At 44.9% G+C, this 23,715-nt stretch overlaps 1 protein-coding gene across 5 annotated transcripts in view; it reads right to left on the minus strand.

Moving 5' to 3' along the window:
- PRKAG2 (protein kinase AMP-activated non-catalytic subunit gamma 2) overlaps positions 1–23,715 on the minus strand; it is a 322,654-nt gene that overhangs the window by 99,944 nt on the left and 198,995 nt on the right. The gene's annotated exons all lie outside the window — the stretch shown is intronic.

Consider the following 23,715-nt stretch of genomic DNA (forward strand, 5'->3'; position numbering starts at 1 on the left):
AGACCATCCTGGCTAACACGGTGAAATCCCGTCTCTACTAAAAAATACAAAAAACTAGCCGGGCGAGGTGCGGGGCGCCTGTAGTCCCAGCTACTCGGGAGGCTGAGGCAGGAGAATGGCGTAAAAAAACCCGGGAGGCGGAGCTTGCAGTGAGCTGAGATCCGGCCACTGCACTCCAGCCTGGGCGAGGAAGCGAGACTCCGTCTCAAAAAAACACCCAAAAAAAAAAACACATTAGCTTTTTTGCCTAAATACTTTACCACATACATATCTTAAAGTGCAAGGGGTTTTAGACTTTTCTAGTGCTGATTAATATAGCTTCAGTCCCCTTTAGATCGAAAACAGGAAAAAAAATTGCCCTTATGAGTTCTGGGTAATTAACAAAATGTACATAATTTAGTTATTCCCACCCACCGATAGGACAACCTGGATAACCTCAGGCTACCAGAATCTGAATCATGGGTTGGAACGCAACAGAGAAGCAAACAGGAATGGGTTGAAAATTCTTTTTTAACATCTTACAGACTTGGGGCTGGGTGCGGTGGCTCATGCCTCTAATTCCAGCACCTTGTGAGTCTGAGGCGGGCGGATCACCTGAGGTTAGGAGTTTGAGATCAGGCTGACCAACATGGTGAAACCGAGTCGCTACTAAAAATACAAAAATTAGCCAGGCATGGTGATGGGTACCTGTAATCCCAGCTACTCGGGAGGCTGAGGCAGGAGAATCACTTGAACCCTGGAGCTGGAGGTTGCAGTGAGCTGAGGTTGTGTCACTGCACTCCAGCGTAAGTGACAGAGCGAGACTCCATCTCAAAACAAACAAAAATCATATAGACTTGGTACATGTCTCACTGCAGATGAGCCCAATCCTTTCATGTACTCATAATGACAGAAATCTGTCAAATTTCTATTCCTCAAGAGACTGAACCCTACTTAAGTTGATAAATACCTTTATATGCAATATAATTTCACTTGTTTAAAAATTATCATAATTATTTTAGATGTTTTAAATCATGATGTTTTCAAAATGAGGATAATTTCTTTGTGTTTTATAGATACTGGGGTTTTATCTGTTGCTAGACAGACAAACCCATCATTTTGAAATAGTCATACAGTGCTCATCGGCTGATCATGGATACTCCAACCAGGAAAGCCTTTCTTCCATTTAACTTTGCCTTCAAAGAAATATGTCTACAGGCTGTCCCATGGAGAAGGATGAGGGCGAAGCTTGTAGCAAGCCATCCCCCAGCCTGCCTTCTGTGCTGCAGTCTTCTTGCACCCCAGACACAATCACAGCATTGCTAGCTTCTCCTCCTTAACTCAAGCGGCTCACTGATGTCAGTCATTTCTATTTTTTTCCCTATGCCAATCAAGATTACCACTCTCGAATGCACCTTGCCCCCAAACCCTTCCTCCCACTGTCCATATAGTTATGAATTCTTTTGCTATGTCAATATTCAGGGTTTCGACTTATTACGACTATGCAACTACTACTGACACCTGAGCCAAACCATACAGTGTACTATAATTAACTTTCCTTTTTGTCATTTTTCTCCTGTGATTTTACTATGCTCAGTCTGATACTGGAGAAAGTGCCAGAGACAGTAAATGGAGACAAAGTAGAGGAGGATGAGAAATGTCAAAGTATCTCAGGATATGCTGGATTTTTTTTTTTTTTTTTTTTTTTTTTTTTTTTTTTTTTTTTTTTTTTTTTGAGACAGAGTCTTGCTCTATGGCCGAGGCTGGGGTGCAGTGGTATGATCTCGGCTTGCTGCAACCTCTACCTCCTGGATTCCAGCTAGTCTCATGCCCCAGCTTCCCAAGTAGTTGGGACTACAGGCGTGCGCCACCACGCCTGGCTGATTTTTGTATTTTTAGTATAGACGGGGTTTCGCCATGTTGGCCAGGCTGGCCTCGAAATCCTGGCCTCAAGTAATCCACCCACCTTGGTCTCTCAAACTGCTGGGATTACAGGCATGAGCCACCATGTCCGGCTGGGATATGTTGTTGCTGTTGTTGAATTCACTCTTGAAAATGAAATATTCCCAAATTTAACCTGAGGAGAGGGACTCAAACTACAAGTATTACTCAGGAAATATGTGAACAAGTCATTATATTTGTATTTTTTTACTTGTTTGTTATTTCTTGGGTATTCTTTCAGAAAGAAACAGCAACGTTTTGTATCCTCAAAGGACATCAAATCAGAGAAATGAAAGAGTGTGCCATCTCCGGACAGACAGCCCTGCAATGCCATTCAAAGGTATTCGGCCCAAAAGTACTCTGTGAGGCATTGCTTTTTCCATTTTCCTCTTCAAAATAGCCTATTAGATACGAGCCGATCGACCCTAAGAATCGTGAGTCCTCCTTAATCTCTCTGCTGCTGGACCCTAACACAGCCCATGCAGGATCACCTGTGTGCGAAGTCGCACCCTAGGCAAGAAGCCCACAGCCGCTTGGTGGCTTGGCAGCGTCTCTGGGACTAAAACTCAGTTTCCAAGGGTAGTTCAGCAATGGTAAGGAGTGTGGATTCTGGACATACTACTTGGGCTTAACCCTGGCTTGAGCAATGTATTAAATTGCTCCAGGACTGGCTACATAATTTGCCAGGTCCAGAGTAAAAAGAAAATGAGAGGTCCCTTGCTCAAAAATTGGGAATTTCAAGACTATGACAATAGGGCATTAAATCAAGGATGGGACTCATCTAAACACAGGGCCCCGTGTGCTGTGAAACATCCATGAAGCTGCCCGTGCCTCAGTTTCCTCATCTGTAAAATGGGATCGTAGCAACACCTACCTCACAGAGCGGTAAGGAATATGCGAGTTAATTACACAGAAAGCACTTATAAGAGTGCCAGCACTTAGTAAGAGCTCAGTAAATTACTGTCACACCCCACATAGCCTACACTTTGAGTCAGCCCATCTCGAACATACTACCCAAATCTGGTGAAAATTCATTTAGTTATTTCTCTGTGACATGGTAAAAGTCAAACAGGCAAACTTAATCTATAAATTTCATTAACAGCAATACAGCTGTTTGAAACCCTGGAATTTCTATCAGTAAACAAAAACTCAGTCTAATTTTTTTAAACCTGAAACCTGAGTAGCACTATATTGTGCTTTATTAAAGTTTTAAACATTTTAAGTACATAATCATTTATTATAACCATTGATAACTATAAGTTTGTTATCTAATGAGTCAAGAAAAACTGGAAATAACTAAAAATCTTAAAAAGATGACAATACAAACTACGCTTCATGACAATAAGAAAACCCAGAATTTGGCCGGGCACGGTGGCTCATGCCTGTGATCCCAGCACTTTGGGAGGTTGAGGAGGGTGAATCACCTGAGTCAGGAGTTCAAGACGAGCCTGGCCAACATGGTGAAACCCCATCTCTACTAAAAATACAAAAATTAGTTGCACATGGTGGTAGGCAGCTGTAATCCCAGCTACTTGGGAGGCTGAGGCAGAAGAATCGCTTGAATCCAGGAGGTGGACGTTACGGTGAGCCAAGACTGTGCCACTGCCCTCAAGGCTGGGCAACAGCAAGACTGCATCTCAAAACAACAACAACAACAACAACAACAACAACAACAAACCCTAGGATGTATTCCATATGCAAATATCTTAATCCAACAACACATTTAGCTAAACATAAACCTTTGAAGGATTGAACCCATTTGTTAGGATGTAGGTAGAGGGATGCCAATGTCTTAGGTAGCATGTGTAAATAAATCAAAAATGTGTTTCCTCTTTTGATGTTGTTGTTTCCTGATTTGAGAATGAAAGGTAACTTGATTATATTGGATCAGTAGTTTGATTCAAGTAACATTGTGGAATTCAAAAGTGCAAAGGTAAAATCTCAAAAGCATATTTAGGCCAGGCTCGGGGGCTCAAGCCTGTAATTCCAGCACTTTGGGAGGCCAAAGCAGGTGGATCACTTGAGGTCAGGAGTTCGAGACCAGTCTGGCCAACATGGTGAAACCCTGTCTCTATTAAAAATACAAAAATTAGCTGGGCATGGTGGCACACGCCTGGAATCTCAGTTACTCGGGAGGCTGAGACAGGAGGATGGCTTGAACCTGGGAGGCAGAAGTTGCAGTGAGCTGAGATTGCGCCACTGCACTCTAGCCTGGGTGACACAGTGAGACTCCATCTCAAAAAAAAAAAAAAAAAAAAAAAATGGTGTGGGAGGGTATTCATCAGCTGTTAACTGATTTTAATTAAGATTTTGAAGAATATTCTCAAAGTCAAATCATGTGACCAGAGCGTATATAAAATGAAGAAAGCAAACAGTGCCTATGGAAGAAGAAATAGGTTGGGCTCAAAGCTCGTACCTTTCCTCTCTCAACAGTTCTGGCTCTGAGTCCCAGCTACGCCAATGACTCACTGCTGGACTGTTCTATGTGTCAGTCTCTGAGCCTCGTGCCAATGTCTACTGTGTGCCTGGTATAGGTCTTGGCTCAGGCTAGGTGGCAGGCAATAAATGCTTTTCTTGGTTTGGGGGTGGAGGGTGCCATTTGGTAAAGTGGAAAGAATGTGGATTTCAAAGGTAGGTCTCAATTTGAATCCTATCTCTATCATTTACTACATATAATCTCCAGTAGATTTTATTTTTCTAAACCTTGGTTCTTAACTTGCAAAATGGAGGTAATAACATCTCCTTTGCAGGACTGTCGTGAGAATGAACTGAACTTGTGTATGGCTGGCCCATAACAGGCACCAACAAGTGGGTTTGAATCCAGACCCCTACCTTCATAGTCTAGACACCAGACAGAAGAGACTAACTGCATTGGGCTGTGAGGATGAGACAGAAAAGCAGCTCCATCTACTTTGAGAAGTCAAATGTGTCAAATGCTTGTTTTTATTTGTACAGTAAGACACATAAACAATACTGTGTTTAAAGAATGATGGAGGCTGGGCTCAGTGGCTCACACCTGTAATCCCAGCATTTTGGGAGGCCAAGGAGGGTGGATCACCTGAGGTGAAGAGTTTGAGACCAGCCTGGTCAACATGGTGAAACCCCGTCTCTACTGAAAATACAAAAATTAGCCAGGCAGTGGTGGCAGGGACCTGTAGTCCCAGCTACTCTGGAGGCTGAGGCAGGAGAAGCGCTTGAACCCAGGAGGCAGAGATTGCAGTGAGCCGAGATTGCACCACTGTACTCCAGTCCGGTGACAGAACAAGAGTCCATCTCAAAACAAATACATAAATAAAAATAAATAAATAAGAACAATGGGGCTGGGTGCGGTGGCTCATGCCTGTAATCCCAGCACTTTGGGAGGCCGAGGTGGGTGGATCACGAGATCAGGAGTTTGAGACCAGGCTGACCAACATGGTGAAACCCCATCTCTACTAAAAATACAAAATTAGCTGGGCATGGTGGTGCATGCCTGTAATCTCAGCTACTTGGGAGGCTGAGGCAGAAGAATCGCTTGAACCTGGGAGGCAGAGGTTGCAGTAAGCCAAGATTGCGCCATTGCACTCCAGCCTGGGTGATAGAGGGAGACTGTCAAAACAAAACAAAACAAAACAAAACAAAACAAAACAAAACAAAACAGATGGAAAAATGTATTCCATAGATCCCAGAGCACCTATAAAGCAAGAGTTGTTCTATGCATTTGCCAAGTCCATTGAAAATTATTTTAAGGCTGAAAATGACATTTTCAAAAATTATTTGCCACCAAATATGCCTGATCTAATTCAGTATTGGGGTGCGAACACACGCCGAAACAGTACAAAATAAGCTTATCCCAAGCACATTAATGAAGAACATGTTATAAGATGATTTTAAAATAACCTACAGCTCTATCACTAAGCATCTAGCAGAACACATTATACGCGTTCTATCAGGTTATTTCTGGTGTAGACAAACAAAAAGCCAGTTTCTATTATTTGACTGGTGCCCATTTATATTAAAGGACTAAGCTGGAAATGAGGCAAAGAATTTCCCAATTACCGATGACGATGATCTGCTGAGTCAACTCGGAATGTAATTCAGTAAGATTGGAGGGAAGGGAATGAAATATAACGGATGGGGACAGTATTGCTGGTACCGTGTTGAGCTGCGGGAAGATTTTGCTGTCTTTCTTGAGAAGTGAGGGGATCCGATGCCTGAGCAATCAACCATGATTCAGAGTAACTTGTGACAGTGCTGTTTGAACAGAAATAAAATTTGATCTTTTTCTATCCACCCAAGCCACTCAGTGAAATATATTTGTAAATACAATTCCATCTTCTGACATTTGATCTAGGTGGATTATTTAAAAAGCTGTGTCTTTATGATTTTGTTTTGCACAGACTTAAAAAAAATTATTTGTGTTTGTTTTATCCAGGCCATAGATTCCTGTTCTACTGCTCTTTCTGCCTCCTGCTTCTGTTTCTCAGAAAAATAGAAAATTGACTTTGCTTTGTTCAGGGGAGTCCATGGCATGTACACCACTCCCATTTAAGTCAGGTTAACAGGGTAAATGTTCATGATGTTCTGAGTCTACTGGTTCTAAAAGCCCTTTGTATTTGCTTTTACCACCTTATAAAAGGGCATGGATCAGTATTTGTGTTGACTTTGAAGCTTTTCTTCTCACACCACACAGATATCTTAACACGGGTTCGCACATGGTGACTGGGCAGACAGATGCGTGTGAAACTATTGTGTAGACTAAATGCAATATACAGTTAATGCCTGGTGGGAAATAGAATTTTTCTTTAATTGGTCATTTGTGAGATTGAATAAGTAGGCAGGCAGGCTGTAAACACAGTCCCATCTATAGACATGTGTCCTGGGAACAGAAAGGATCACACATTCTTAAGCTAAGACAAAGGCTTTAGTTTGAAGACAATGTCTGTGATTATTTCAGCACGGAGTGCTATTATAGACATCCTCTTGGAGGCTATACTAGAAAAAATTCTGAATGAATTAAGTATATATTTTCCCACCAGCTGCGTCTGAACGTATCACCCTTGGCTCATGAAAAATTATTTCTCTGCCAGGCATGGTAGTGCATGCCAGTATTCCCAGCTACTTGGGAGGCTGAGGCAGGAGGACTGCTTGAGGCTGGGAGTTCGAGGTTACAGTGAGCTCTGATCATGCCACTGTACTCCAGCCTGGGTGACAGAGTGAGACACTGTCTCAAAAAAAAATTATTTCCACAATTCATTCCTACATTCTGGAAAAGAATAAACCATATTAATACCACATCCCAATGCTAGTATTATTAGATCTGAGTAGTGAACACATAGACTGGTATTCAGAGATTCCCCAAATCAATCTTTAATTGTTAGACATAAAAAAGTGAAAGGGCAGATTCAAGTCCAGGAACATGGACAGATCTTAAGAAGGAAAATCTCCTTTCTTTCAGTCTCCCAGCTTCTCAAACTGGCAGCTGAGTCTTGGGCAGGCAAATGACTCAGAAACTTTTACAGCCTCCCTGGTACTGAAGTACTATATACTTAGTTTTTTTTTTTGGAGACGGAGTCTCGCTCTGTCACCCAGGCTAGGAGTGCAGTGGCGGAATCTCAGCTCGCTGCAAGGTCCGCCTCCCGGGTTTACGCCATTCTCCTGCCTCAGCCTCCCGAGTAGCTGGGACTATAGGCGCCCGCCACCTCGCTCGGCTAGTTTTTTTTTTTTTTTTGTATTTTTTAGTAGAGACAGGGTTTCACCGTGTTAGCCAGGATGGTCTCGATCTCCTGACCTCGTGATCCGCCCGTCTCGGCCTCCCAAAGTGCTGGGATTACAGGCTTGAGCCACCGCGCCCGGCCTTTAGTTTCTTAAAAGAATCTGATTCATAGTGAACCATTCCACTGAAATTGCACGATTTTTATCCAAATAGCAATACAATCTCTATCCAATGGTTTTGGTATACAATAAATGCTCTCCAGGCTATATGTAACATTTGTTGTTTACTATATTAGACCCAGTAGTTTGCTTTATAATTTGAATTGTATGGAGCAGTACTTATACCGTGTTGCCTACTAGATTTTATGAAAATAATACTTTAAAAAATGACATTCCTCCAACAATGAAACCATGTAAATTGAAGACAGGGACCTGATTATACTATTAAGTGAAAAGCTAAGTTGCTAAACAGTCTCTAGCAGGGTCTACATCTGTTATCTGTCCATTTCTATATTTGTGTATTAAAGAACAACAAAAGCTGGGCAAAAATGTGACACCGGCATTTATCCATTTGTCTCAAAGTGGCGGAATTCCAGGAAGTTTTCATTTTCTTTTTTGTATTTTTCGTTTTATAATCAGAGGAAGGTCATTTTTAAAAAGTTTGAGTTGTGGTGTAATACACAGAGCATAATTTGCCATCTTAACCGTTTTCCAGTAGACAGTCAGTAGTATTAAGTATGCTCACACTGTGGTGTAACCAATCTCCAGAACTTCTTCATCTTAGAGGAATGTTGTTTTTAAAAGAGAGAACCAAATACTTCTCCAGACGTCTGTGATTTGAAAAATCAAATGCAAAGTAAGTAATGGCTTAATCAGACCAAACCATCATAATTGAATAGCCTGACCAATTTGTGAAAGAACTAGCCATGGGCTTTTTTCACTGTCTTTTTTTTTTTGAGATGGAGTCTTGCTCTGTCGCCCAGGCTGGAGTGCAGTGGTGCAATCTTGGCTCATTGCAACCTCCGCCTCCTGGGTTCAAGCAATTCTCCTGCCTCAGCCTCCCGAGTAGCTGGGACTACAGGCGCACGCCACCACACCTGGCTAATTTTTGTGTTTTTGGTAGAGACGGGGTTTCACCATATTGGACAGGCTGGTCTTGAACTCCTGACCTCTTATGATCCACCCCTGTGGCCTCCCAGAGTGCTTTTGATTCAGCATGTGAAGAGGAAATCATGGGCAGAGCTGCAGAAATCATATTAGAATTTCACCTGTGTAGTTCCTTGGAAAGCTTTTTATCGAACCACCTGTTTCAATTTCCATTTTTTAAAACATAAAATATACCTGTGTCTGTAATCATGCCATGATGAGCAGCTGACATTCTTACTCAGGACTTAGAATAACAATGCTTTAGAGTCCTGCACAAAGCCTCCAAAAGAGTGGAAAAAATACACAACCCTTTGAAACAGGTTTACTCAAGCACGGTGAGAGAGGCTGGGCGGCCATTTATTAACAGGGCATGCGTTCCTTCTCAGAGAGATGGCAAAGGAAGCTTGTTCTAAACTTTTCCACCATTTCAATGGCTACTTTCTCCTGAGTCATTAAGGGAACACTGGTATTAGGTTTTGTGTCACAGTCATACCAAGGATACCTCGCCAGCAAAGTTAATGCTTTTCTAAGCTTATGAGTTAGGGGACAGTCCCGGTTCTGAGCTGAAGGAATTCTCATCTAAATGCAAATCAAGACAAGCCCGTCTAGGATGCATAAATAGGTACAGTAATTTTTCCACCATTTAATGTTCAGCCCCCCAAATGCATTTTCACACAACCCTATTGGTGAAGAAGTGTCCCTTACTAGAATTAAACGACATTTGTTTTCTTCCCCACACCGGCAGTTATATAGGTAGAAAGTGTTCAGTCTTGATTTGGTTAATTTAACGCATGGGAAATAAAATGGACGAAGAGAATCATTTTTCTAACCTCGACTTCTCCACACCAGACTTCTAAACCCATGTCCGTGCCATTTCTATTTGATGTCCCAAAGGAATGAAAGAAAATGTGCCCCAAATGGAACTTAGGTTTCATCCCAGCTCTACTTCTCCTTGCAGTGTTTTTCTAATTTAATGACACTGTCATCCTTCCTTTCATGCCAGAAACTGGAGAGTCCCCCTCGAGTCCTCTTCCCACACACCACATATCCAGGCTGCACTTTTATAATGAATCCCTTCCTCTAAATCTCCACTCCTGTGACTTTAATTCAGCCTTTTGTCACCTCTCACTGGGCTACTGCAGCACTTTACTGGTTTTCTGGTTTAGTCTTTTCCCCATAAATTCCAGCCTCTAGCCTGTTACTGGAGTAATCATTCCATAAAATGCAAGTCTGATGCTGGGCGTGGTGGCTTCCAGCACTTTGGGAGGCCAAGGAAGGAGGATGGCTTCAGCCCAGAAGTTCAAGACCAGCCTGGACAACATAGGGAGAACCTACCTCTTTAACAATATAAGAAAACGTAGTCGGGCATGGTGATGTGTGCTGGTAATCCCAGCTACTCAAAAGGCTACTCAGGTTAACTTGAGCCCAGGAGTTTGAGGCTGCAGTGAGCTATGATTGTTCTCTAGCATGAGTGACAGAGGGAGAGTCTATCTCTAAAAACAAACAAACAAACAAATACATAAAACACAAGTCTGGGCTAGGCACAGTGGCTCATGCTTGTAATCCCTTTGGATTTGGGATTACTTTGGGAATCTTTGGGAGGCTGAGGTGGGTGGATCACCTGAGGTCAGGAGTTCGAGACCAGCCTGGCCAACATGGCAAAACCCTGGTCTCTTCCAAAATTTAAAAAACAAAACAAAACAAAAAGACACAAGTTTGAACAAGTCACTCCTCTGGAAACCATGGCAAGAGAGGCAAGGGCAAGTTTATGCTGTTCGTCTGTGCCGCTTCAAATGTGCAGCCTTCCTTACTCAAGGAGGTTAAGGGGAAGAACAAAGACCCTTCCACCTTAACCTTATGCTACTCCAAATCTCCTCAATCAGCCCAAAAGCAGAGTGTATAATTTTATAATGCACTGAGGGTGAGGAGTATAATCTTCAAGTCCTAACTCTGCTGGATTATTTACCACTTTGCCAACATTTTTTGTTGCTGTTGCTTTTGTTTTTCAAACAGGGTCTCAGTCCTATCGCCCAGGCACAATCATGGCTCACTGTAGCCTCGACCTTCCAGGCTCAGATGATTCTCCCACCTCAGCCTCCCAAGTAGCTGGGACTACAGGTGTGCACCACCAGCCCAGCTAATTTTTTGTATTTTTAATAGAGATGGGGTTTGGCCATGCTGAGGCTGGTCTTGAACACCTGGACTCAAGTGATCTGCCCACCTTGGCCTCCCAGACTGCTGGGATTACAGGCGTGAGTCACCACGTCTGGCCCACTTTGCCAGCTTAGTGGCCAGTCTGGTTTCTGGTCCTCATTAAGGGCAAGACCAATGACTAATTCCACTGCCCTCTCCAGTGGAATGCACTCCACGTCTTTAGTGAGGCAAAGCACTACTGCTTGTCCCTTGCCTTTCTGGGGATGAGACTCAATCTACCCCTTTGCATTGGATGTTCCAACAAGCAATCGGCTAGCAGTATAAAGAGAAGCTCTAGCACAGATTAGTCACGGATTGGCAAACTTTCTGAAAAAAGCCCAGATAGAAATATTTCGGCTTTATGAGCCATATAGTCTCTGTTGCAGCAACTCACTCTGCCATTGCAGCATGAAAACGGCGTGGACAATACACAGACGAATGCACGCGGCTGTGTGCCAATAATACTTTAATCACAAAACCAGGTGGTGGGCCAGACTTGGCCCATGAGACACTATGTGCCAACCCCCTAATCAGGTATATGAGCTAAGATGCTGCATCAACCTTGGATCAGCTGAGAATCTCGGTCCTCTCCAGAGGTGATAGACAACCATGCTGAGAACATGGGTTCTGGAGCCCAGCTGCCTTGGTTCAAATCTTGGCTTTAGCATTTGCTAGCTGTTGAGCCTTTGGGGGAGTAACTTTACACGACTGTCTCATTTGAGCCTCACAGCAACCCTGTGAGATAAATCCGATATTCCCATTTAACAGAGGCCTGGGTGCAGTGGGATCCAAGGTTCAGGAACTTCCCATCAGCACACGAACATGCTGAGTCACTCTCATCTTTTAAAAGAGGTGCCCTCCCTGGGTCCCCTCCTCCTCCAGCCAAGCCCTCACTCACATCTCCTCTTCACACCAAGCTTCTTGATAAAGCTGTCCACATCCTCCACCCATACTTTGTTATCTCACACTCACTTTGCAACCCTCTGCAACTGGCTTCTGCCCCTGGCTTTGAAACTGGTGACAGTTTTATCATGATGGTTTCTTAAACAAGAAATACACATATTTAATGTCTACTGCATACCTAGGCTATGTCCTTTATCGACATTGCCAGCCCAAGTTAGGGAAAAAGACAATCACGGTGCACTCTGCCTCCCAGTAGAGGTGCTATATGTAGGTTACCTGTGATTCACTCTAGTGAACATCCCAACTCTACAACACCAATATTTGAGCCCTGGCCTCATCCAGGTGAAGGCAGGGTTGCCTCTCTAGGGTGGAAAAATTCAAGATGAATCCTAAAGTGGCCATTGTCATGATTAAGGGATGCAGATTTTATCTTGAGAACTCTATCAACCAGAAAGTGAGATAATACACTACTGGACATCTCCATTTTTCACTCTACACTTACATCCTGTGACCAAAACGATGCTAATCCAAGGCCATGCGACCTGTGGATCTGTAGGAGTAGATATTTCATCTGTTAGTTTCGCTGCCCTGTGAGCGAAGCGGCAGGATGCACCCCCTCAATGGCTTTAGCTCCAGGGTTCTGCTGTGACAGGATGTACCCTCTTCTTGCTGGGGAGACTCTCAAGGAGAGGAATGATCTCAACTGTCTCTGAGTGCTCAGTGCCTAGGACAATGCCAGGCAGATAATAAGTTGTTAGGAAATGACGGCTGAACAAGTGAGTCCCCTCATGGGTGGGAGATGACAGAGGCAGGGTGTTTACCACATTAAAATGATCCAACATCTTTTCTTTGGAGCTTGGCTACCCTGGGGAACAGAATGAATAAGAATCCCAAAGAACCCAGTCACTGCTCAGAAAAAAGGGCCACGCTCCCAGTCGTGTGTGTCTCTCTTTCTGCCTTCTTTCTGTTCATTGAGTCATGATTCCAACAGTGCAGGAACATAGGAAGAATGCCAATTATAATATTTTTTTGACAGCTGGGAGGATAGACACTCTGCCTGTCTCTTCAGCACACAGGCAGCACTTGTCTAAGTGCCAGCTCTCGTGATAACCAATCCCACTGAGAATCAGTTCTCTCTGTAGCTCCTACTCCTTGACCCAATGTGAAATTTTTCCAAACTATTTTTAAAGTATCTAATCTGCTGTGAGTCACAGACTATGGAGCTGCTAGTTTACCATTTCTGGGCAGAGAGCTTTAACATCAAGACCTTATGAGGTTGTAACTTGCTATTTAAAATGGCAGACAGGAATATAAGAACAAAGTGGTGCATATAAAATCTTTAACTGTTCCTTTATGTCAAGGGATTTGAGATATTTATAGATTTTTAAAGTGCCTATCTTTGAAAGAAAAGGTAATTATTTCACATAACAACCTTGAAAGACTGGTCAGTGATCTTCTCCCAAATTTTCATAATAGGAGAACTAGGGGTCTTGGAGATTGACTGAATGGCAAAAGACAGTCCATCTTTAAAAACAACCCAAAGTTCTTGAGTTTGTTACCCATGGCTCAATTCACTGAGTTATGCTACCTCCCCTCACACTGGATGAAACAAGTATTAGTTATCTCCTGATCCATAACAATTCACCTAAAACTCAGTGGCTTAAGACAACAATAATTTATTATCTGTTATGGACTGAATTTATGTGTTATGTGTTTCCCCAAAATTCATACGGTGGATCCCTAACCTCCAATGTGACTGTATTTGCAGACAGAGCCTTTAAAGAGGTAATTAAGTTTAAGTGAGGCCATAGGGTTGGCCCTAGTCCAATAGGACTTGTGTCCTTATAAGAAGGGGAGGAGACACCAAGGATGAGTGCACACAGAGAAATGGCCACATGAGAGCACAGTGATGCCTCTGTAAGCCAAGGAGAGAGGCCTCAGGAGAAACCAAACCTGCCAACACCTTGATCTTGGACTTCCAGCCTCCAGAACTGTGACACATCAACTTCCATTGTTTAAGCCGCCCTTTTTTTCTGAGCAATGGTTGGGGTCTTTGGGATTCTTATTCCTTCTGTTCCCCAGGGTAGCCAAGCTCCAAAGAAAAGATGTTGGATCATTTTAATGTGGTAAACACCCTGCCTCTGTCATCTCCCACCCATGAGGGGACTCACGTGTTCAGCAGTAATTTCCTAACAGTTTATTATCTGCCTGGCATTGTCCTAGGCACTGAGCACTCAGAGACAGTTGAGATCATTCCTGTCCTTGAGAGTCTCCTCAGCAAGAGGGTACATCCTGTCGAAGCAGAACCCTGGAGCTAAAGCCATTGAGGGGGTGCATCCTGCCGCTTCACTCACAGGGCAGCGAAACTAACAGATGAAATCTCTACTCCTACAGATCCACAGGTCGCATAGGCCTTAGATTAGCATCGTTTTGGTCACAGGGATGTAAGTGTAGAGTGAAAAATGGAGATGTCCAGTAGTGTATTATCTCACTCTCTTGGTTGATAGAGTTCTCAAGATAAAATCTGCATCCCTTAATCATGACAATGGTCACTTTAGGATTCATCTTGAATTTTTCCACCCTAGAGAGGCAACCCTGCCTTCACCTGGATGAGGCCAGGGCTCAAATATTGGTGTTGTAGAGTTGGGATGTTCACTAGAATGAATCACAGGTAACCTACATATAGTACCTCTGCTGGGAGGCAACAAACTAATATAGTATCTCTTATGGTTTCCATGGTTCAGGAATTCATGACCAGTTCAGTTGGACAGTCCTGGTTCATGGTCTTTCATGAGGTCTCAGTTAGGTATGGCTGGGGCTGCCTAATCTGAAGGCTCGATTGGGGCTGAATGATCCACTTCCATGGTATGCTCTCCCATCGCTGGCAAGCTAGTGATGGCTGTTGGCAAGGGGCCTTAGTTCCTCCCTGCCTGGGTCTAATGAAACTTCTTCATTCAGTCCTAACCAACCATCCTGCAGCCTTCCCTTTAGTTTAGTTATATATTAAATATATAATAAGAAGAGAAATAGGACAGCCCTTATTTTCTCCTATCAGGATTTTGGTATCATAAATTTAAAAATGAAGGGGAGAAAAATTCCATGTATTTTCCATGGAGCACTACCCAGATCCCCTTTCAGAAATGAAGGGTATTTCCCCAGCTGTTGAGAGTCCTGCCAACTGACAACCTTCAACTATTAGCCAGAAATGACCTTGGCTGAAGAGAGTTGCCTTGCCCAAGGTCAGCTCCCTGCCCAGAACAGCTGTCATCTACTGACTGGCTGGTGTCAGAGTATAAAGGTCTAGTTTCTTTGCACCAGCCTGGGACAACTCTGATGAGCCGCCCCTGCTTAGTCCTCCCTGTGGGATAGCTGATGCCTTTGTTGACACTGCATTGCATCACAACCTCCACCCAATCTTTCTGCCTTCCCTTCTTCCACAGGTGTCAATCCTGAGAGCACTTCCTGATAAACATCCTGCACACCAATCTCTTCCTAGAGTGTGTATCTCAGGGGATGCAAACTACAATAATCTACTTTACAGAAAGATTATTCTCAGAGCTGTCAACCATCTAATTATAGCCAAATGAACCTCCAGATTCTATCTAGTACATCATGTGTTCAACTGCAGACCCAGCTGTTGAAACCAAGTGATAAGGCAGATTGTCTTAGTAGAGATAGAGGTGCCCAATCCTCCATTTCTTCCTGTATCCACTTCCTCTGTGATGTGACTGTCACTTCTGCTTCATTTTGTTGGCCAAAGCAAATCATAAGGTCAACCCAGATCTGGGGAGGAGGAAAAAGATTCTGCCTTGGATAGGAGGAACTACCGTGCATGTGCCTGCTCTGAGCCTAGGCCTCAAGGGACCTTACACATGCTTCTCTCTCTCCTGGAACCCTGTCCCAGGTATCTGAACGAGCTGGGACTAGCCTGCTGGAAGAGAGACTATGTGGAATTGAGACAAGCTAGCTGTTCCTGCTGAGGTCACTCTGGTCCAGCCAGTCCCCAAGTAACCTGGTAGGTGACCAAAGATGTCATATGAATAAGCACAGTCAAGACCAGAAGAATGCCCACCCAAATTGCTGACCCACAGATTTGTGAGTTAAGTAAAGGTAGTTAAGTTTTGGGGAGGTTATTGCTATGCAGCAATAGAAAACCTGATGTAAGGCCGGGCGCGGTGGCTCAAGCCTGTAATCCCAGCACTTTGGGAGGCCGAGACGGGTGGATCACGAGGTCAGGAGATCGAGACCATCCTGGCTAACACGGTGAAACCCCATCTCTACTAAAAATACAAAAACTAGCCGGGCGAGGTGGCGGCGCCTGTAGTCCCAGCTACTCAGGAGGCTGAGGCAGGAGAATGGCGTGAACCCGGGGGGCGGAGCTTGCAGTGAGCTGAGATCCGGCCATTGCACTCCAGCCTGGGCGACAGAGCGAGACTTCGTCTCAAAAAAAAAAAAGAAAAAAAGAAAACCTGATGTAGTACCAGCTATGGTTTGGATGTGGTTTGTTTCCATCAAAACCCACGTTGCAATTTGATACCCCAATGTGGCAGTGTTGAGAAGTGGGGCCTAGTGGGAGGTATTTGGGCCAAGGGGGCAAATCCCTCATGAATAGATTAATACCCTCCTGCAGGGGTGAGTTCTCACTCTCACAGGAATGGATTAGTTCCCTTGAGAGCAGGTTGTTAAAAAGTGCCTGTCTTCCTCAGTTTCTCTCTCTTGCCAGGTGATCTCTTTGCAGATGTCTACTCCCTTTCTGCTTTCCATGAGTGGAAGAGGCATGAGGCCTTCATCAGATGCAGCTGCTCCATCTTGAGCTTTCCAGCCCCCAGAATCACGAGTCAATTAAACCTCTTTTCTTTATAAATTACCTAGCCTCAGGTATATTGTTACAGCAACATTAAGTGACTAAGATAGTACTCAAATCTGCTGGATACATGAATCAGCTGGCAAAAGACGAGCATGGAGAATTCAGACTATAGGAGATGTCCTGGATTCATTTTAATGGGCTCTGGTACCCAGCTGCTGCAGAAGCTGCTGCTGATGGCTCACACCTGCAACGTTTTTAGCAGGATTGTTCTTGGGTGACAGAAGCCATCTCAGCTGGAGGTGCATCTCCCTTGTCCTGGGACATTCTATCACAAAAGGCTGTGTTGTATGAAGGCACAAAATCTAGCTGTCTTGCCTCAAGGTAGGGCAAATTCTGGTGCAATTTATAGCACCAATCTCCTCTCCTGTCATCAGGCTGAGAGTGGATCTCATCTGAAACCACATCTTTGCTCAGCTTCTTCTTCCTTTCACCCTCTTACAGGTTCCTTTTGAGAGCACTCCCTTAATAAACAAACAAACTTGCTCCTGAAACCCCAGCTTAGGCTCTGCTTCCAATAAATCAAAAGTGAATTCCTAGGAGAAAAAGACGGGGAGCATGGGAGTGACTGCTGTGGAAGGAAATTGGAAAAGCACGGATTATCCTAACACCTTTGCAGTAGAAGTTTTCAAACCAATAGAAGATGACTCTCCCGTTGGTCCAAGACAAACATCTCCATCGCAAGTGCTTGATGTGCTCCCACCACCTATAAGGAAACACACTCCTTTCCTTTGTAAGACCGGGCGTGACACTTTCTTTTCCCTCCTATCTTTAATTTTTCCCTCCACTCACTCTTTCCCCGGTAGAGTTTGAGTCTATTCCTCTTTGTAGGAAGATGCCATCACCTCCATTCTTCTAGCTACAGCCCCCATCCTCTCCCTCGCATCAGGATACTTGAGCTACCTACACTAGAGATCCCCACTTCTTTATCCCTTAATCATCAACCCACACTATATGGCTTCTGCTGTCAACCCTGCCACTGAAAGTATCCTTGCCGCAGTCACAACGACCTCAGTCCTTATGTTACACAACGAGTTGGCTGCATTTGATGTCACTGGCCGCTCTTAGTACGCGCAACACGATGACACACTTTCCCTTTGCTCCTGTGATGCTGTGTTCACTTGGATTTCTGCCTACTTTCCAGGGAAGTCAGAATCCGTTTCTTTCGATTGTCCCTTAGATGTCCACGTGTTTTCTGGTTCTCTTTTCACCATACATTTCTATGAATTATTTCACCTACTATTATAGCACCAATTGCCACTTATATTTGAATGATATTCAAATTGAAGTTCCAGCTCCAGACTCAATATCCACTTACCCTTTGGGCACCTCTACTTAAATGTGCCACAGGCGCTTTATTGGACTACCACCACCTGAACACACACCTGCATGCACACACACCTGCATGCACACACACCTGCATGCACACACACCTGCATGCATTGCCCACACACACCCACATACCTGCATGCACACACACCTGCATGCATGCTCACACACACCCCCACACACCCACACATGCCTGCATGCATGCCCACACACCCCCACATACCTGCATGCACACACACCTGCATGCACACACACCTGCATGCATGCCCCCACACACCCCCACACACCCCCACACACCTGCATGCATGCCCACACACACCCACATACCTGCATGCACACACACCTGCATGCATGCCCACACACCCCCACACACCCACACACACCTGCATGCATGCCCACACATCCCCACATACCTGCATGCACACATACCTGCATGCATGCCCACACACACCCACATACCTGCATGCACACACACCTGCATGCATGCCCACACACACCCACATACCTGCATGCACACACACCTGCATGCATGCTCACACACACCCCCACACACCCACACACGCCTGCATGCATGCCCACACACCCCCACATACCTGCATGCACACACACCTGCATGCACACACACCTGCATGCATGCCCCCACACACCCCCACACACCCCCACACACCTGCATGCATGCCCACACCCCCCCACATACCTGCATGCACACACACCTGCATGCATGCCCACACACACCCACATACCTGCATGCACACACACCTGCATGCATGCCCACACACCCCCACACACTCACACACACCTGCATGCATGCCCACACACCCCCACATACCTGCATGCACACACACCTGCATGCATGCCCACACACACCCACATACCTGCATGCACACACACCTGCATGCGTGCCCACACACACCCACATACCTGCATGCACACACACCTGCATGCATGCCCACACACACCCCCACACACCCACACACACCTGCATGCATGCCCACACACCCCCACATACCTGCATGCACACACACCTGTATGCATGCCCACACACACCCACACACATGCACTCACATATACACCCTGCTCCTCTTCCTCCTCTGTTCCATACCCCCACAGCTGGAACTATCATCCATCCACTTTCCCATGGCAAAACCTTTGGAATCACTCTTGATTCGTCTGCTTCCCCTTCAATTAATCAACCACTACCTTCCAAATTCCTTTCCGTTTTACCTCCAAAATAGCCCTCTACTTTTAGACACGATTCCATTTCTTTCTACCTTCAGCTGCTACCCAGGCCTAGATTATTTCACATGGCATCTCGTCTGGGCTCCTGTTCTAACCACATCCAATCTAATTTCCATACCCAGTTAGGGGATCATCCTGAAATGCAGAGCAGATTATTGCTCTTCCCTGCTGAAAACAATTTTGACTTCCTCTGGGATCAGCTCTTCCACTCACCAAGATAGGATGGGGTTTCCTCCCACAGTAACAGAACGGGTTCTATCACACTCCATTGTAATGAATTACCTGTCTGTTCTTCCCAAAGAAACACAAGTTCCTTCCTTTGTTCAATTAGTAGCTTTCACTGACGCCTTCCTATGCATAATGCACGGAGCTGTTAATCAAGTGGTAAGTAAAACAAACATTGACCTTTTCCCATGAGCAGGGCTCACAGATTTGTCATCCTGTTACCCATGCTAGCACAGTTTTAGACCCATAAGTTGCTTAATAGGTATTTGCTGAATAAATACATGATAAAATGAGTGCTGTTGGCCGGACGTGGTGGCTCACGCCTGTAATCCCAGCAACTTTGGGAGGCCAAGGTGGGCAGATTGACCTGAGGTCAGGAGTTCGAGACCAGCCTGGCCAACATGGCAAAACTCTGTCTCTACTAAAAATGTAAAAATTAGCTGGGTGTGGCGGCACATGCCTGTAGCCCCAGCTACTCGAGAGGCTGAAGCAGGAGAATTACTTGAACCCAGGAGGCAGAGGTTGCAGTGAGCTGAGATCATGGCAAGATACTCCAGCCTGGGTGACAGAGGGAGACTCTCTCAAAAAAAAAAAAAAAAAAGAAAAGAAAAGAAAAGAAAAGAAAAAGAGTGCTGTCTTTTAAAGACTAATTTTCTCCATTCCTTTCCCTATTTCGGAATGAAATTCATGGGAACAGATTTTATAAAAATGATCTTCATGGTCCATGTTTACAGAGAGTATCTTTTTATTACAAAAGGCAGAGATAAATTATATCTAAATATTTTCAGACCATCAAAAGTCTTTAAGTAACTCACATTCCTCCACGGAGATTATCCTGGTAGCCAAATTAACAGAATCAGCCAAGCTCCTAAGGAACTTACCACATAAATTAAAGATACTCGATCAAATCCTATTATAAAGGAGCAAATTTCTATGAACTTGAAACTACCACCCACCCTGCTGCCAGAACATAATGATGTGTTCTCTGCATGCCAAACACATCTTCTCCCAAAAGATAACAACTGTTTTGGGTTGAATTGTGTCCTCTGAAAAGAGGTTGAGGTTCTAAGCGCTGGTACCTGTGACTGCAACCTTATTTGGAAGCAGAGTCTTCGCCGAGTAATCAGGTGAACCTGCGGCCAGGACGCTGAAAGCAGAAAGCGCTTGAGCCAAACTGTGGCCACAGAGGTTGTGAAGGGTGCAGGCAAAGGCAGCCCTTGCACGCCTGAGGGCTGAAACTTACAAGTGGGGTGAGGGGCTTGCTTACCATCAGGTAACCAAAGGGGACATTCTCTTCCACTCCTTGAAATACATTCTTTCAAAATTTAAATGGGGAGCCTTGGGCCATCAGCCTGATTTTCAGAAGCTCAAATGACATAAAAATTGGACTCTTGACCAGATCATTCCTTTTATGGTGGTAAATATACATAAAAGTTACCATTTGAACTATTTTTTTTTTTTTTTGAGACAGTTTCACTCTTGTTGCCCTGGGATTACAGGCATGAGCCACTGCTCCCGGTCACCATTTGAACTATTTTTTATTTTTTTTGAGAAGGAGTCTCGCTCTGTCACCCAGGCAGGAGTGCAGTGGTGCAGTGGCCCGATCTCAGCTCACTGCAAGTTCTGCCTCACAGATTCAAGTGATTCTACTGCCTCAGCCTCCCAAGTAGCTGGGATTACACGTGTCTGCCATCACGCCTGGGTAATTTTTTGTATTTTTAGTAGAGATGGGGTTTCACCATATTAGCCAAGATGGTCTCCATCTCTTTGACTTCGTGATCCACCTGCTTCGGCCTCCCAAAGTGCTGGGATTACAGGTGTGAGCCACCATTTGAACTATTTTCAAGTGTTCAGTGGCAGTAGATACATTCATATTGTTGTGCAGCCATCACCACCATTCATCTCCAGAACTTTTTCACTTTTCCAAACTGAAACTCTGTCTCCGTAAAACACTAACTCATCTTTTCCCCTCCCCACAGCCCCTGGCACCCACCATTCTACCTTCTGTCTCTGTTTGGATGACTCTAGGGACTCCCATAAGTGGCATTATGCAGTACGTGTCCTTTTGTGCCTGGCTGATTTCACTCAGCACGAGGTCTTCAGGGCCCCTCCGTGTCACTGCCTGTGTCGGAACTTCCTCCCTTTGTAAGGTTGGGTACTCTTCCATCATCTGTATACACCACATTTGTTTACCCATTCACGACATTTGGATTGTTGTTGAAATCTCACTCGACTGCACACTCCTGCTGCCAGCCGCGTGCTTGGCCCAGGGCACATGCTCTGGGTCAGCTGCTGAGTATGGGACACAGCTGAGCACACTCACTCCCCCTCTGACCCCAGGACACTCCCTCTCTGACCACCGTGGCAAGCCTGGAAGGACCTATACTTGTTGGCCTTGACCGAGGGCTGCATGGTTGTGTGAGGTATAAACGGTTGGGTTATAAAGAGTTAAGAACATCACTTTCCTGTTACACTCCCGGGGAGGAAGCTGATGGCAAATCCAGAGCACTCCCTGGATTCTCTTTTCTTTCAACTGGGAAGGCTCTGGGCTTGTCCCCAGCACAAAGCTGCTGCCATGAAACATCAGGGACTCGTGGAAGAGCCCTGCATCTGTCACCATCACTTCAAATGATCTCAAATAAACCGTAGTTTTCTCGTCAAACCACTGTCTCTTCTTGAATGGGGTTATTCTAATCATTGATCTCTAGTCAAAGCCTAATTTTCTTTTCTAGAAGGTTCTCCCTTCCCTCTCCCTTAATGTAAACCCTGACAGTACTCCAGGCTCAGCCGAGCTGGTGACATGCCTTGAAGCCGTCATCGCCCTTATCCGACCAGCAGTTTTCCCATTTCTCCCTCCTGTAGGGCCGACTGTGCCACTTGCTATCCCAGCCAAACTGCTTTCCCCCTTTACTGAGCTGTTTCGCCCTAGTACTGTTCAGTTCCCAATCAGATTGTAAGCTCTAGAAGGCAGGAACAATACCTTGCAGTTTAACCTTTGGCACCTAAAACAATACTTTTCTATACCTGTGTTTAATAAAATAACTGAATGAACAAGAAGAATAGGAATATGTTCTCAGCACGGCAACACATCTTCTTCTAAAAGATAACAGTTGTTACAGATTGAACTGTGTCTCCTAAAAAGAGATGTTGAAGTTCTAAGTCCCGCACCTGGGAATGTGGTGGCTTTTGGAAACAGGGTCTTTGCAGATATAATCAGGATAAGATGACAGGGGTGCAGGCTCATCCAATGTAGCTTGTGTGTGTGTGGTTTTCTTTTTTTTTGTTTGTTTTTTGTTTTTTTTTGAGACAGTGTCTCGCTCTGTCACTCAGGCTGGAGTGCAATGGTGCAATCTCAGCTCACTGCATCCTCTGCCTCTGGGTTCCAGCGGTTCTCATGCCTCAGCCCCCCCAAGTAGCTGGGATTACAGGTGCCCACCACCACGCCAAGCTAATTTTTTGTATTTTTAGTAGAGACAGGGTTTCACCATGCTGACCAGGCTGGTCTCGAACTCCTGACCTCAAGTGATCCACCCACCTTGGCCTTCCAAAGTGCTGGGATTACAGATGTGAGCCACCATGCCCAGCCTTGTGTTCTTATAAAAAGGAAATTTGGATGCAAAGAAAGACAAAGGGAAGATGGCTATGTGAGAATGGGACAGAGAATGGAGTAACACTGTCACAAGCTGAAGCTGGAGAAGGCAAGGAAGGATCCTTCCTAGAGGCTTTGAAGGGAGTGTAGCCCTGCCAACACCTTGACTTTGGACTTTTGGCCTCCAGGACCAGTGAGACAGTAAATTTCTATTGTTTTAAGCCATCCAGTGTGTGGCACTATGTCATGCTCCAGGAAGCTAATGTGACAACTGAATGGAGTGGTTCCAGCCATACAGGTTGACTCAGGGATGTGCTCTCACATTGTTGCTGGGCACTGGAATAACACAGGGTACCTGTGCTAATTAAACCAGCAGTGACAGCTGGGGTCTCGGTAGAGCCCACTGTGTTGAAATGGACAGTGCTTAGTGAAGCTGTGGAGATTCGCTGCCTCGGTCTCAGGAAGTGCTGGAGGCTGCACGGGTCTGTTGCTCCATCCCGCTCCTCTGTGAAATGCTCCCCTTCCGAAGAGCGCATCCTAAGTCTGATGATGTCAGACTCGAAATCTTAAACCTCTAGAATAACACTTCTGTTTACTTTTTTTTTTGCTTTCC

This window comes from Rhinopithecus roxellana, chromosome 6, assembly GCF_007565055.1.
Source record: "Rhinopithecus roxellana isolate Shanxi Qingling chromosome 6, ASM756505v1, whole genome shotgun sequence".
Taxonomy (NCBI): domain Eukaryota; kingdom Metazoa; phylum Chordata; class Mammalia; order Primates; family Cercopithecidae; genus Rhinopithecus; species Rhinopithecus roxellana.